The following is a 12,440-nucleotide window of genomic DNA, read 5'->3' as shown; positions in this document are numbered from 1 at the left end:
CTCTTCATGTTGTGCACAGTTCAAACGGAAAATACATCAACAGGCAGACTACAGAAAAGCTTACTATCAAAGGTTAGAGGGGGGCTTTCTCAGAGGGCTTTTTACAGTTTTTCTATTCCCAATTAGCCGTTTAAGTGTACTTATTGAAAGTAGTAATTCTTTCATAGGCCGCCCTTTCTTAGTATTTGACGTTCCTTATATTGCGGTATGAGGCTTCGCAGTAGGTTGCAAACATTCATCACCCATGACTGTCCCCAATTGAGCTCAGAAGCTCAATGTCTATCATGACCTCTCTTTTAGAATGTCCAAGAGCAAGCAAACTATTCCTCCAGGAGAGGGCGCCAACAGACTACTAAAGAGATCATCATTACTCAAAGAAAACCCCAAAAACCAATGCATGATAGGAATAAACAGGTAACTTTCTTTGGAGTGGAAGCGGAGAGATCGCACCAGATGCCAATTCTAGATGTTATCACACCTGTGGTCACTGCAGCAGCAGGTGAATCCACTTTGTCCAAAAGGGATCTATTCCATTCAATTGCAAATGATCTAGATAAGACAGAGAACTGCAGCACGGGGACATAGCCGAGTTGGTCAGGTTGAGTGGTGATGAGTTTGCTATTTGGATGAATAAAGAAAGTCAAAAGTGTGAAAGATAAAAAACAAAAGGAGGAAGTGTGAAAAGTGAATGGGCCAAATTGAGGTGCATATGAAGACGTATGCTTTCTTCCAATTCATTAAATCGGGCTAATATGAATCAGGTGAATTGAGTTCTGCTTTTGGAAACTGGGTTAAGAAGGGGTGCACCGTTCCTGGAGGTACTGCAATACCAGGTCAATGCGTGGAGTGAACAGAGCAAGCTCTTTTTCCATCTCCCTGTTCTAAAAATCCATTTAATATATGGTCCCCAGATAGGGGACGTATCAGATATTAAACTGATAAGAACAGATACTACACTTGATCTTAGCCAAAAGGCCGAGAAGCGATAACCAGAATTGGTTTGGGCCTCGAGTGGCACCCTGGCCTATGCCGGACACATCTTAGGGAGAGAGAGCGAGAGGGAGACAAACCCACGCCTACACAAGACATTTTGTCACCCAAGCCAACCCTTGAAAAGGCTGCTTTGCAGAGCCAAAACAAGAAGAATGGTGCGTTTTGCAGCCGCCGCCCACTGCAATGAATCTGAATAACTCCTCCTTTAGGGCGCAAGCAACTCCCCTCCCCCTTGCAGTCTTTCCAATTCACGATACAAAAAGACGGACAGGACAGGTTGCCTGACTTTCCGTCACTGCCACCCTTTGCCATCCTTACCCGTAGAAAGCCCTTTCATCATCCCCAAACCCTAATCTTTTCCCTTTCCTTCCCAGCCCCCAAACCCTGCCCTCTGTACCTTTCTCACCACCCGCTTCCCTTCTCCTGTCATCCCCCTACCACCCGGGAAAAAAAGAGATTGCCCCCTCCTTCCACTAGCCCACCCTCCCACCCAAAGAACAACTTCTTCTGCGCAGCTTGTTTTCTAGGCAGCAGCGCTATTGTGATGTCATCGGGGGGCATTGTGACAAGCCGCCAGTGTTCCGTCTCTTCATGTTGTGCACAGTTCAAACGGAAAATACATCAACAGGCAGACTACAGAAAAGCTTACTATCAAAGGTTAGAGGGGGGCTTTCTCAGAGGGCTTTTTACAGTTTTTCTATTCCCAATTAGCCGTTTAAGTGTACTTATTGAAAGTAGTAATTCTTTCATAGGCCGCCCTTTCTTAGTATTTGACGTTCCTTATATTGCGGTATGAGGCTTCGCAGTAGGTTGCAAACATTCATCACCCATGACTGTCCCCAATTGAGCTCAGAAGCTCAATGTCTATCATGACCTCTCTTTTAGAATGTCCAAGAGCAAGCAAACTATTCCTCCAGGAGAGGGCGCCAACAGACTACTAAAGAGATCATCATTACTCAAAGAAAACCCCAAAAACCAATGCATGATAGGAATAAACAGGTAACTTTCTTTGGAGTGGAAGCGGAGAGATCGCACCAGATGCCAATTCTAGATGTTATCACACCTGTGGTCACTGCAGCAGCAGGTGAATCCACTTTGTCCAAAAGGGATCTATTCCATTCAATTGCAAATGATCTAGATAAGACAGAGAACTGCAGCACGGGGACATAGCCGAGTTGGTCAGGTTGAGTGGTGATGAGTTTGCTATTTGGATGAATAAAGAAAGTCAAAAGTGTGAAAGATAAAAAACAAAAGGAGGAAGTGTGAAAAGTGAATGGGCCAAATTGAGGTGCATATGAAGACGTATGCTTTCTTCCAATTCATTAAATCGGGCTAATATGAATCAGGTGAATTGAGTTCTGCTTTTGGAAACTGGGTTAAGAAGGGGTGCACCGTTCCTGGAGGTACTGCAATACCAGGTCAATGCGTGGAGTGGACAGAGCAAGCTCTTTTTCCATCTCCCTGTTCTAAAAATCCATTTAATATATGGTCCCCAGATAGGGGACGTATCAGATATTAAACTGATAAGAACAGATACTACACTTGATCTTAGCCAAAAGGCCGAGAAGCGATAACCAGAATTGGTTTGGGCCTCGAGTGGCACCCTGGCCTATGCCGGACACATCTTAGGGAGAGAGAGCGAGAGGGAGACAAACCCACGCCTACACAAGACATTTTGTCACCCAAGCCAACCCTTGAAAAGGCTGCTTTGCAGAGCCAAAACAAGAAGAATGGTGCGTTTTGCAGCCGCCGCCCACTGCAATGAATCTGAATAACTCCTCCTTTAGGGCGCAAGCAACTCCCCTCCCCCTTGCAGTCTTTCCAATTCACGATACAAAAAGACGGACAGGACAGGTTGCCTGACTTTCCGTCACTGCCACCCTTTGCCATCCTTACCCGTAGAAAGCCCTTTCATCATCCCCAAACCCTAATCTTTTCCCTTTCCTTCCCAGCCCCCAAACCCTGCCCTCTGTACCTTTCTCACCACCCGCTTCCCTTCTCCTGTCATCCCCCTACCACCCGGGAAAAAAAGAGATTGCCCCCTCCTTCCACTAGCCCACCCTCCCACCCAAAGAACAACTTCTTCTGCGCAGCTTGTTTTCTAGGCAGCAGCGCTATTGTGATGTCATCGGGGGGCATTGTGACAAGCCGCCAGTGTTCCGTCTCTTCATGTTGTGCACAGTTCAAACGGAAAATACATCAACAGGCAGACTACAGAAAAGCTTACTATCAAAGGTTAGAGGGGGGCTTTCTCAGAGGGCTTTTTACAGTTTTTCTATTCCCAATTAGCCGTTTAAGTGTACTTATTGAAAGTAGTAATTCTTTCATAGGCCGCCCTTTCTTAGTATTTGACGTTCCTTATATTGCGGTATGAGGCTTCGCAGTAGGTTGCAAACATTCATCACCCATGACTGTCCCCAATTGAGCTCAGAAGCTCAATGTCTATCATGACCTCTCTTTTAGAATGTCCAAGAGCAAGCAAACTATTCCTCCAGGAGAGGGCGCCAACAGACTACTAAAGAGATCATCATTACTCAAAGAAAACCCCAAAAACCAATGCATGATAGGAATAAACAGGTAACTTTCTTTGGAGTGGAAGCGGAGAGATCGCACCAGATGCCAATTCTAGATGTTATCACACCTGTGGTCACTGCAGCAGCAGGTGAATCCACTTTGTCCAAAAGGGATCTATTCCATTCAATTGCAAATGATCTAGATAAGACAGAGAACTGCAGCACGGGGACATAGCCAAGTTGGTCAGGTTGAGTGGTGATGAGTTTGCTATTTGGATGAATAAAGAAAGTCAAAAGTGTGAAAGATAAAAAACAAAAGGAGGAAGTGTGAAAAGTGAATGGGCCAAATTGAGGTGCATATGAAGACGTATGCTTTCTTCCAATTCATTAAATCGGGCTAATATGAATCAGGTGAATTGAGTTCTGCTTTTGGAAACTGGGTTAAGAAGGGGTGCACCGTTCCTGGAGGTACTGCAATACCAGGTCAATGCGTGGAGTGGACAGAGCAAGCTCTTTTTCCATCTCCCTGTTCTAAAAATCCATTTAATATATGGTCCCCAGATAGGGGACGTATCAGATATTAAACTGATAAGAACAGATACTACACTTGATCTTAGCCAAAAGGCCGAGAAGCGATAACCAGAATTGGTTTGGGCCTCGAGTGGCACCCTGGCCTATGCCGGACACATCTTAGGGAGAGAGAGCGAGAGGGAGACAAACCCACGCCTACACAAGACATTTTGTCACCCAAGCCAACCCTTGAAAAGGCTGCTTTGCAGAGCCAAAACAAGAAGAATGGTGCGTTTTGCAGCCGCCGCCCACTGCAATGAATCTGAATAACTCCTCCTTTAGGGCGCAAGCAACTCCCCTCCCCCTTGCAGTCTTTCCAATTCACGATACAAAAAGACGGACAGGACAGGTTGCCTGACTTTCCGTCACTGCCACCCTTTGCCATCCTTACCCGTAGAAAGCCCTTTCATCATCCCCAAACCCTAATCTTTTCCCTTTCCTTCCCAGCCCCCAAACCCTGCCCTCTGTACCTTTCTCACCACCCGCTTCCCTTCTCCTGTCATCCCCCTACCACCCGGGAAAAAAAGAGATTGCCCCCTCCTTCCACTAGCCCACCCTCCCACCCAAAGAACAACTTCTTCTGCGCAGCTTGTTTTCTAGGCAGCAGCGCTATTGTGATGTCATCGGGGGGCATTGTGACAAGCCGCCAGTGTTCCGTCTCTTCATGTTGTGCACAGTTCAAACGGAAAATACATCAACAGGCAGACTACAGAAAAGCTTACTATCAAAGGTTAGAGGGGGGCTTTCTCAGAGGGCTTTTTACAGTTTTTCTATTCCCAATTAGCCGTTTAAGTGTACTTATTGAAAGTAGTAATTCTTTCATAGGCCGCCCTTTCTTAGTATTTGACGTTCCTTATATTGCGGTATGAGGCTTCGCAGTAGGTTGCAAACATTCATCACCCATGACTGTCCCCAATTGAGCTCAGAAGCTCAATGTCTATCATGACCTCTCTTTTAGAATGTCCAAGAGCAAGCAAACTATTCCTCCAGGAGAGGGCGCCAACAGACTACTAAAGAGATCATCATTACTCAAAGAAAACCCCAAAAACCAATGCATGATAGGAATAAACAGGTAACTTTCTTTGGAGTGGAAGCGGAGAGATCGCACCAGATGCCAATTCTAGATGTTATCACACCTGTGGTCACTGCAGCAGCAGGTGAATCCACTTTGTCCAAAAGGGATCTATTCCATTCAATTGCAAATGATCTAGATAAGACAGAGAACTGCAGCACGGGGACATAGCCGAGTTGGTCAGGTTGAGTGGTGATGAGTTTGCTATTTGGATGAATAAAGAAAGTCAAAAGTGTGAAAGATAAAAAACAAAAGGAGGAAGTGTGAAAAGTGAATGGGCCAAATTGAGGTGCATATGAAGACGTATGCTTTCTTCCAATTCATTAAATCGGGCTAATATGAATCAGGTGAATTGAGTTCTGCTTTTGGAAACTGGGTTAAGAAGGGGTGCACCGTTCCTGGAGGTACTGCAATACCAGGTCAATGCGTGGAGTGGACAGAGCAAGCTCTTTTTCCATCTCCCTGTTCTAAAAATCCATTTAATATATGGTCCCCAGATAGGGGACGTATCAGATATTAAACTGATAAGAACAGATACTACACTTGATCTTAGCCAAAAGGCCGAGAAGCGATAACCAGAATTGGTTTGGGCCTCGAGTGGCACCCTGGCCTATGCCGGACACATCTTAGGGAGAGAGAGCGAGAGGGAGACAAACCCACGCCTACACAAGACATTTTGTCACCCAAGCCAACCCTTGAAAAGGCTGCTTTGCAGAGCCAAAACAAGAAGAATGGTGCGTTTTGCAGCCGCCGCCCACTGCAATGAATCTGAATAACTCCTCCTTTAGGGCGCAAGCAACTCCCCTCCCCCTTGCAGTCTTTCCAATTCACGATACAAAAAGACGGACAGGACAGGTTGCCTGACTTTCCGTCACTGCCACCCTTTGCCATCCTTACCCGTAGAAAGCCCTTTCATCATCCCCAAACCCTAATCTTTTCCCTTTCCTTCCCAGCCCCCAAACCCTGCCCTCTGTACCTTTCTCACCACCCGCTTCCCTTCTCCTGTCATCCCCCTACCACCCGGGAAAAAAAGAGATTGCCCCCTCCTTCCACTAGCCCACCCTCCCACCCAAAGAACAACTTCTTCTGCGCAGCTTGTTTTCTAGGCAGCAGCGCTATTGTGATGTCATCGGGGGGCATTGTGACAAGCCGCCAGTGTTCCGTCTCTTCATGTTGTGCACAGTTCAAACGGAAAATACATCAACAGGCAGACTACAGAAAAGCTTACTATCAAAGGTTAGAGGGGGGCTTTCTCAGAGGGCTTTTTACAGTTTTTCTATTCCCAATTAGCCGTTTAAGTGTACTTATTGAAAGTAGTAATTCTTTCATAGGCCGCCCTTTCTTAGTATTTGACGTTCCTTATATTGCGGTATGAGGCTTCGCAGTAGGTTGCAAACATTCATCACCCATGACTGTCCCCAATTGAGCTCAGAAGCTCAATGTCTATCATGACCTCTCTTTTAGAATGTCCAAGAGCAAGCAAACTATTCCTCCAGGAGAGGGCGCCAACAGACTACTAAAGAGATCATCATTACTCAAAGAAAACCCCAAAAACCAATGCATGATAGGAATAAACAGGTAACTTTCTTTGGAGTGGAAGCGGAGAGATCGCACCAGATGCCAATTCTAGATGTTATCACACCTGTGGTCACTGCAGCAGCAGGTGAATCCACTTTGTCCAAAAGGGATCTATTCCATTCAATTGCAAATGATCTAGATAAGACAGAGAACTGCAGCACGGGGACATAGCCGAGTTGGTCAGGTTGAGTGGTGATGAGTTTGCTATTTGGATGAATAAAGAAAGTCAAAAGTGTGAAAGATAAAAAACAAAAGGAGGAAGTGTGAAAAGTGAATGGGCCAAATTGAGGTGCATATGAAGACGTATGCTTTCTTCCAATTCATTAAATCGGGCTAATATGAATCAGGTGAATTGAGTTCTGCTTTTGGAAACTGGGTTAAGAAGGGGTGCACCGTTCCTGGAGGTACTGCAATACCAGGTCAATGCGTGGAGTGGACAGAGCAAGCTCTTTTTCCATCTCCCTGTTCTAAAAATCCATTTAATATATGGTCCCCAGATAGGGGACGTATCAGATATTAAACTGATAAGAACAGATACTACACTTGATCTTAGCCAAAAGGCCGAGAAGCGATAACCAGAATTGGTTTGGGCCTCGAGTGGCACCCTGGCCTATGCCGGACACATCTTAGGGAGAGAGAGCGAGAGGGAGACAAACCCACGCCTACACAAGACATTTTGTCACCCAAGCCAACCCTTGAAAAGGCTGCTTTGCAGAGCCAAAACAAGAAGAATGGTGCGTTTTGCAGCCGCCGCCCACTGCAATGAATCTGAATAACTCCTCCTTTAGGGCGCAAGCAACTCCCCTCCCCCTTGCAGTCTTTCCAATTCACGATACAAAAAGACGGACAGGACAGGTTGCCTGACTTTCCGTCACTGCCACCCTTTGCCATCCTTACCCGTAGAAAGCCCTTTCATCATCCCCAAACCCTAATCTTTTCCCTTTCCTTCCCAGCCCCCAAACCCTGCCCTCTGTACCTTTCTCACCACCCGCTTCCCTTCTCCTGTCATCCCCCTACCACCCGGGAAAAAAAGAGATTGCCCCCTCCTTCCACTAGCCCACCCTCCCACCCAAAGAACAACTTCTTCTGCGCAGCTTGTTTTCTAGGCAGCAGCGCTATTGTGATGTCATCGGGGGGCATTGTGACAAGCCGCCAGTGTTCCGTCTCTTCATGTTGTGCACAGTTCAAACGGAAAATACATCAACAGGCAGACTACAGAAAAGCTTACTATCAAAGGTTAGAGGGGGGCTTTCTCAGAGGGCTTTTTACAGTTTTTCTATTCCCAATTAGCCGTTTAAGTGTACTTATTGAAAGTAGTAATTCTTTCATAGGCCGCCCTTTCTTAGTATTTGACGTTCCTTATATTGCGGTATGAGGCTTCGCAGTAGGTTGCAAACATTCATCACCCATGACTGTCCCCAATTGAGCTCAGAAGCTCAATGTCTATCATGACCTCTCTTTTAGAATGTCCAAGAGCAAGCAAACTATTCCTCCAGGAGAGGGCGCCAACAGACTACTAAAGAGATCATCATTACTCAAAGAAAACCCCAAAAACCAATGCATGATAGGAATAAACAGGTAACTTTCTTTGGAGTGGAAGCGGAGAGATCGCACCAGATGCCAATTCTAGATGTTATCACACCTGTGGTCACTGCAGCAGCAGGTGAATCCACTTTGTCCAAAAGGGATCTATTCCATTCAATTGCAAATGATCTAGATAAGACAGAGAACTGCAGCACGGGGACATAGCCGAGTTGGTCAGGTTGAGTGGTGATGAGTTTGCTATTTGGATGAATAAAGAAAGTCAAAAGTGTGAAAGATAAAAAACAAAAGGAGGAAGTGTGAAAAGTGAATGGGCCAAATTGAGGTGCATATGAAGACGTATGCTTTCTTCCAATTCATTAAATCGGGCTAATATGAATCAGGTGAATTGAGTTCTGCTTTTGGAAACTGGGTTAAGAAGGGGTGCACCGTTCCTGGAGGTACTGCAATACCAGGTCAATGCGTGGAGTGGACAGAGCAAGCTCTTTTTCCATCTCCCTGTTCTAAAAATCCATTTAATATATGGTCCCCAGATAGGGGACGTATCAGATATTAAACTGATAAGAACAGATACTACACTTGATCTTAGCCAAAAGGCCGAGAAGCGATAACCAGAATTGGTTTGGGCCTCGAGTGGCACCCTGGCCTATGCCGGACACATCTTAGGGAGAGAGAGCGAGAGGGAGACAAACCCACGCCTACACAAGACATTTTGTCACCCAAGCCAACCCTTGAAAAGGCTGCTTTGCAGAGCCAAAACAAGAAGAATGGTGCGTTTTGCAGCCGCCGCCCACTGCAATGAATCTGAATAACTCCTCCTTTAGGGCGCAAGCAACTCCCCTCCCCCTTGCAGTCTTTCCAATTCACGATACAAAAAGACGGACAGGACAGGTTGCCTGACTTTCCGTCACTGCCACCCTTTGCCATCCTTACCCGTAGAAAGCCCTTTCATCATCCCCAAACCCTAATCTTTTCCCTTTCCTTCCCAGCCCCCAAACCCTGCCCTCTGTACCTTTCTCACCACCCGCTTCCCTTCTCCTGTCATCCCCCTACCACCCGGGAAAAAAAGAGATTGCCCCCTCCTTCCACTAGCCCACCCTCCCACCCAAAGAACAACTTCTTCTGCGCAGCTTGTTTTCTAGGCAGCAGCGCTATTGTGATGTCATCGGGGGGCATTGTGACAAGCCGCCAGTGTTCCGTCTCTTCATGTTGTGCACAGTTCAAACGGAAAATACATCAACAGGCAGACTACAGAAAAGCTTACTATCAAAGGTTAGAGGGGGGCTTTCTCAGAGGGCTTTTTACAGTTTTTCTATTCCCAATTAGCCGTTTAAGTGTACTTATTGAAAGTAGTAATTCTTTCATAGGCCGCCCTTTCTTAGTATTTGACGTTCCTTATATTGCGGTATGAGGCTTCGCAGTAGGTTGCAAACATTCATCACCCATGACTGTCCCCAATTGAGCTCAGAAGCTCAATGTCTATCATGACCTCTCTTTTAGAATGTCCAAGAGCAAGCAAACTATTCCTCCAGGAGAGGGCGCCAACAGACTACTAAAGAGATCATCATTACTCAAAGAAAACCCCAAAAACCAATGCATGATAGGAATAAACAGGTAACTTTCTTTGGAGTGGAAGCGGAGAGATCGCACCAGATGCCAATTCTAGATGTTATCACACCTGTGGTCACTGCAGCAGCAGGTGAATCCACTTTGTCCAAAAGGGATCTATTCCATTCAATTGCAAATGATCTAGATAAGACAGAGAACTGCAGCACGGGGACATAGCCGAGTTGGTCAGGTTGAGTGGTGATGAGTTTGCTATTTGGATGAATAAAGAAAGTCAAAAGTGTGAAAGATAAAAAACAAAAGGAGGAAGTGTGAAAAGTGAATGGGCCAAATTGAGGTGCATATGAAGACGTATGCTTTCTTCCAATTCATTAAATCGGGCTAATATGAATCAGGTGAATTGAGTTCTGCTTTTGGAAACTGGGTTAAGAAGGGGTGCACCGTTCCTGGAGGTACTGCAATACCAGGTCAATGCGTGGAGTGGACAGAGCAAGCTCTTTTTCCATCTCCCTGTTCTAAAAATCCATTTAATATATGGTCCCCAGATAGGGGACGTATCAGATATTAAACTGATAAGAACAGATACTACACTTGATCTTAGCCAAAAGGCCGAGAAGCGATAACCAGAATTGGTTTGGGCCTCGAGTGGCACCCTGGCCTATGCCGGACACATCTTAGGGAGAGAGAGCGAGAGGGAGACAAACCCACGCCTACACAAGACATTTTGTCACCCAAGCCAACCCTTGAAAAGGCTGCTTTGCAGAGCCAAAACAAGAAGAATGGTGCGTTTTGCAGCCGCCGCCCACTGCAATGAATCTGAATAACTCCTCCTTTAGGGCGCAAGCAACTCCCCTCCCCCTTGCAGTCTTTCCAATTCACGATACAAAAAGACGGACAGGACAGGTTGCCTGACTTTCCGTCACTGCCACCCTTTGCCATCCTTACCCGTAGAAAGCCCTTTCATCATCCCCAAACCCTAATCTTTTCCCTTTCCTTCCCAGCCCCCAAACCCTGCCCTCTGTACCTTTCTCACCACCCGCTTCCCTTCTCCTGTCATCCCCCTACCACCCGGGAAAAAAAGAGATTGCCCCCTCCTTCCACTAGCCCACCCTCCCACCCAAAGAACAACTTCTTCTGCGCAGCTTGTTTTCTAGGCAGCAGCGCTATTGTGATGTCATCGGGGGGCATTGTGACAAGCCGCCAGTGTTCCGTCTCTTCATGTTGTGCACAGTTCAAACGGAAAATACATCAACAGGCAGACTACAGAAAAGCTTACTATCAAAGGTTAGAGGGGGGCTTTCTCAGAGGGCTTTTTACAGTTTTTCTATTCCCAATTAGCCGTTTAAGTGTACTTATTGAAAGTAGTAATTCTTTCATAGGCCGCCCTTTCTTAGTATTTGACGTTCCTTATATTGCGGTATGAGGCTTCGCAGTAGGTTGCAAACATTCATCACCCATGACTGTCCCCAATTGAGCTCAGAAGCTCAATGTCTATCATGACCTCTCTTTTAGAATGTCCAAGAGCAAGCAAACTATTCCTCCAGGAGAGGGCGCCAACAGACTACTAAAGAGATCATCATTACTCAAAGAAAACCCCAAAAACCAATGCATGATAGGAATAAACAGGTAACTTTCTTTGGAGTGGAAGCGGAGAGATCGCACCAGATGCCAATTCTAGATGTTATCACACCTGTGGTCACTGCAGCAGCAGGTGAATCCACTTTGTCCAAAAGGGATCTATTCCATTCAATTGCAAATGATCTAGATAAGACAGAGAACTGCAGCACGGGGACATAGCCGAGTTGGTCAGGTTGAGTGGTGATGAGTTTGCTATTTGGATGAATAAAGAAAGTCAAAAGTGTGAAAGATAAAAAACAAAAGGAGGAAGTGTGAAAAGTGAATGGGCCAAATTGAGGTGCATATGAAGACGTATGCTTTCTTCCAATTCATTAAATCGGGCTAATATGAATCAGGTGAATTGAGTTCTGCTTTTGGAAACTGGGTTAAGAAGGGGTGCACCGTTCCTGGAGGTACTGCAATACCAGGTCAATGCGTGGAGTGGACAGAGCAAGCTCTTTTTCCATCTCCCTGTTCTAAAAATCCATTTAATATATGGTCCCCAGATAGGGGACGTATCAGATATTAAACTGATAAGAACAGATACTACACTTGATCTTAGCCAAAAGGCCGAGAAGCGATAACCAGAATTGGTTTGGGCCTCGAGTGGCACCCTGGCCTATGCCGGACACATCTTAGGGAGAGAGAGCGAGAGGGAGACAAACCCACGCCTACACAAGACATTTTGTCACCCAAGCCAACCCTTGAAAAGGCTGCTTTGCAGAGCCAAAACAAGAAGAATGGTGCGTTTTGCAGCCGCCGCCCACTGCAATGAATCTGAATAACTCCTCCTTTAGGGCGCAAGCAACTCCCCTCCCCCTTGCAGTCTTTCCAATTCACGATACAAAAAGACGGACAGGACAGGTTGCCTGACTTTCCGTCACTGCCACCCTTTGCCATCCTTACCCGTAGAAAGCCCTTTCATCATCCCCAAACCCTAATCTTTTCCCTTTCCTTCCCAGCCCCCAAACCCTGCCCTCTGTACCTTT

General features: G+C 46.2%; 8 non-coding genes across 8 annotated transcripts; all 8 read right to left on the bottom strand.

Annotated features, from left to right (window-relative positions):
* Positions 1 to 796: 796 nt before the first annotated feature.
* On the bottom strand, positions 797 to 987 carry LOC142265151 (U2 spliceosomal RNA). Its single transcript, XR_012731520.1, has one exon. It is a non-coding gene; the product is annotated as a U2 spliceosomal RNA (small nuclear RNA).
* A 1,387-nt stretch (positions 988 to 2,374) lies between these two features.
* On the bottom strand, positions 2,375 to 2,565 carry LOC142265218 (U2 spliceosomal RNA). Its single transcript, XR_012731574.1, has one exon. It is a non-coding gene; the product is annotated as a U2 spliceosomal RNA (small nuclear RNA).
* Positions 2,566 to 3,952: 1,387 nt separating this feature from the next.
* Positions 3,953 to 4,143, bottom strand: LOC142265217 (U2 spliceosomal RNA). Its single transcript, XR_012731573.1, has one exon. It is a non-coding gene; the product is annotated as a U2 spliceosomal RNA (small nuclear RNA).
* A 1,387-nt stretch (positions 4,144 to 5,530) lies between these two features.
* LOC142265216 (U2 spliceosomal RNA) lies at positions 5,531 to 5,721 on the bottom strand. Its single transcript, XR_012731572.1, has one exon. It is a non-coding gene; the product is annotated as a U2 spliceosomal RNA (small nuclear RNA).
* Positions 5,722 to 7,108: 1,387 nt separating this feature from the next.
* On the bottom strand, positions 7,109 to 7,299 carry LOC142265215 (U2 spliceosomal RNA). The gene has a single exon (XR_012731571.1). It is a non-coding gene; the product is annotated as a U2 spliceosomal RNA (small nuclear RNA).
* A 1,387-nt stretch (positions 7,300 to 8,686) lies between these two features.
* On the bottom strand, positions 8,687 to 8,877 carry LOC142265214 (U2 spliceosomal RNA). The gene has a single exon (XR_012731570.1). It is a non-coding gene; the product is annotated as a U2 spliceosomal RNA (small nuclear RNA).
* A 1,387-nt stretch (positions 8,878 to 10,264) lies between these two features.
* LOC142265212 (U2 spliceosomal RNA) lies at positions 10,265 to 10,455 on the bottom strand. Its single transcript, XR_012731568.1, has one exon. It is a non-coding gene; the product is annotated as a U2 spliceosomal RNA (small nuclear RNA).
* A 1,387-nt stretch (positions 10,456 to 11,842) lies between these two features.
* On the bottom strand, positions 11,843 to 12,033 carry LOC142265211 (U2 spliceosomal RNA). The gene has a single exon (XR_012731567.1). It is a non-coding gene; the product is annotated as a U2 spliceosomal RNA (small nuclear RNA).
* Between the last annotated feature and the right edge of the window lie 407 nt (positions 12,034 to 12,440).

Source organism: Anomaloglossus baeobatrachus, unplaced genomic scaffold (assembly GCF_048569485.1).
Source record: "Anomaloglossus baeobatrachus isolate aAnoBae1 unplaced genomic scaffold, aAnoBae1.hap1 Scaffold_2719, whole genome shotgun sequence".
NCBI lineage: Eukaryota > Metazoa > Chordata > Amphibia > Anura > Aromobatidae > Anomaloglossus > Anomaloglossus baeobatrachus.
This window is presented reverse-complemented; position numbering and strand designations above follow the sequence as displayed.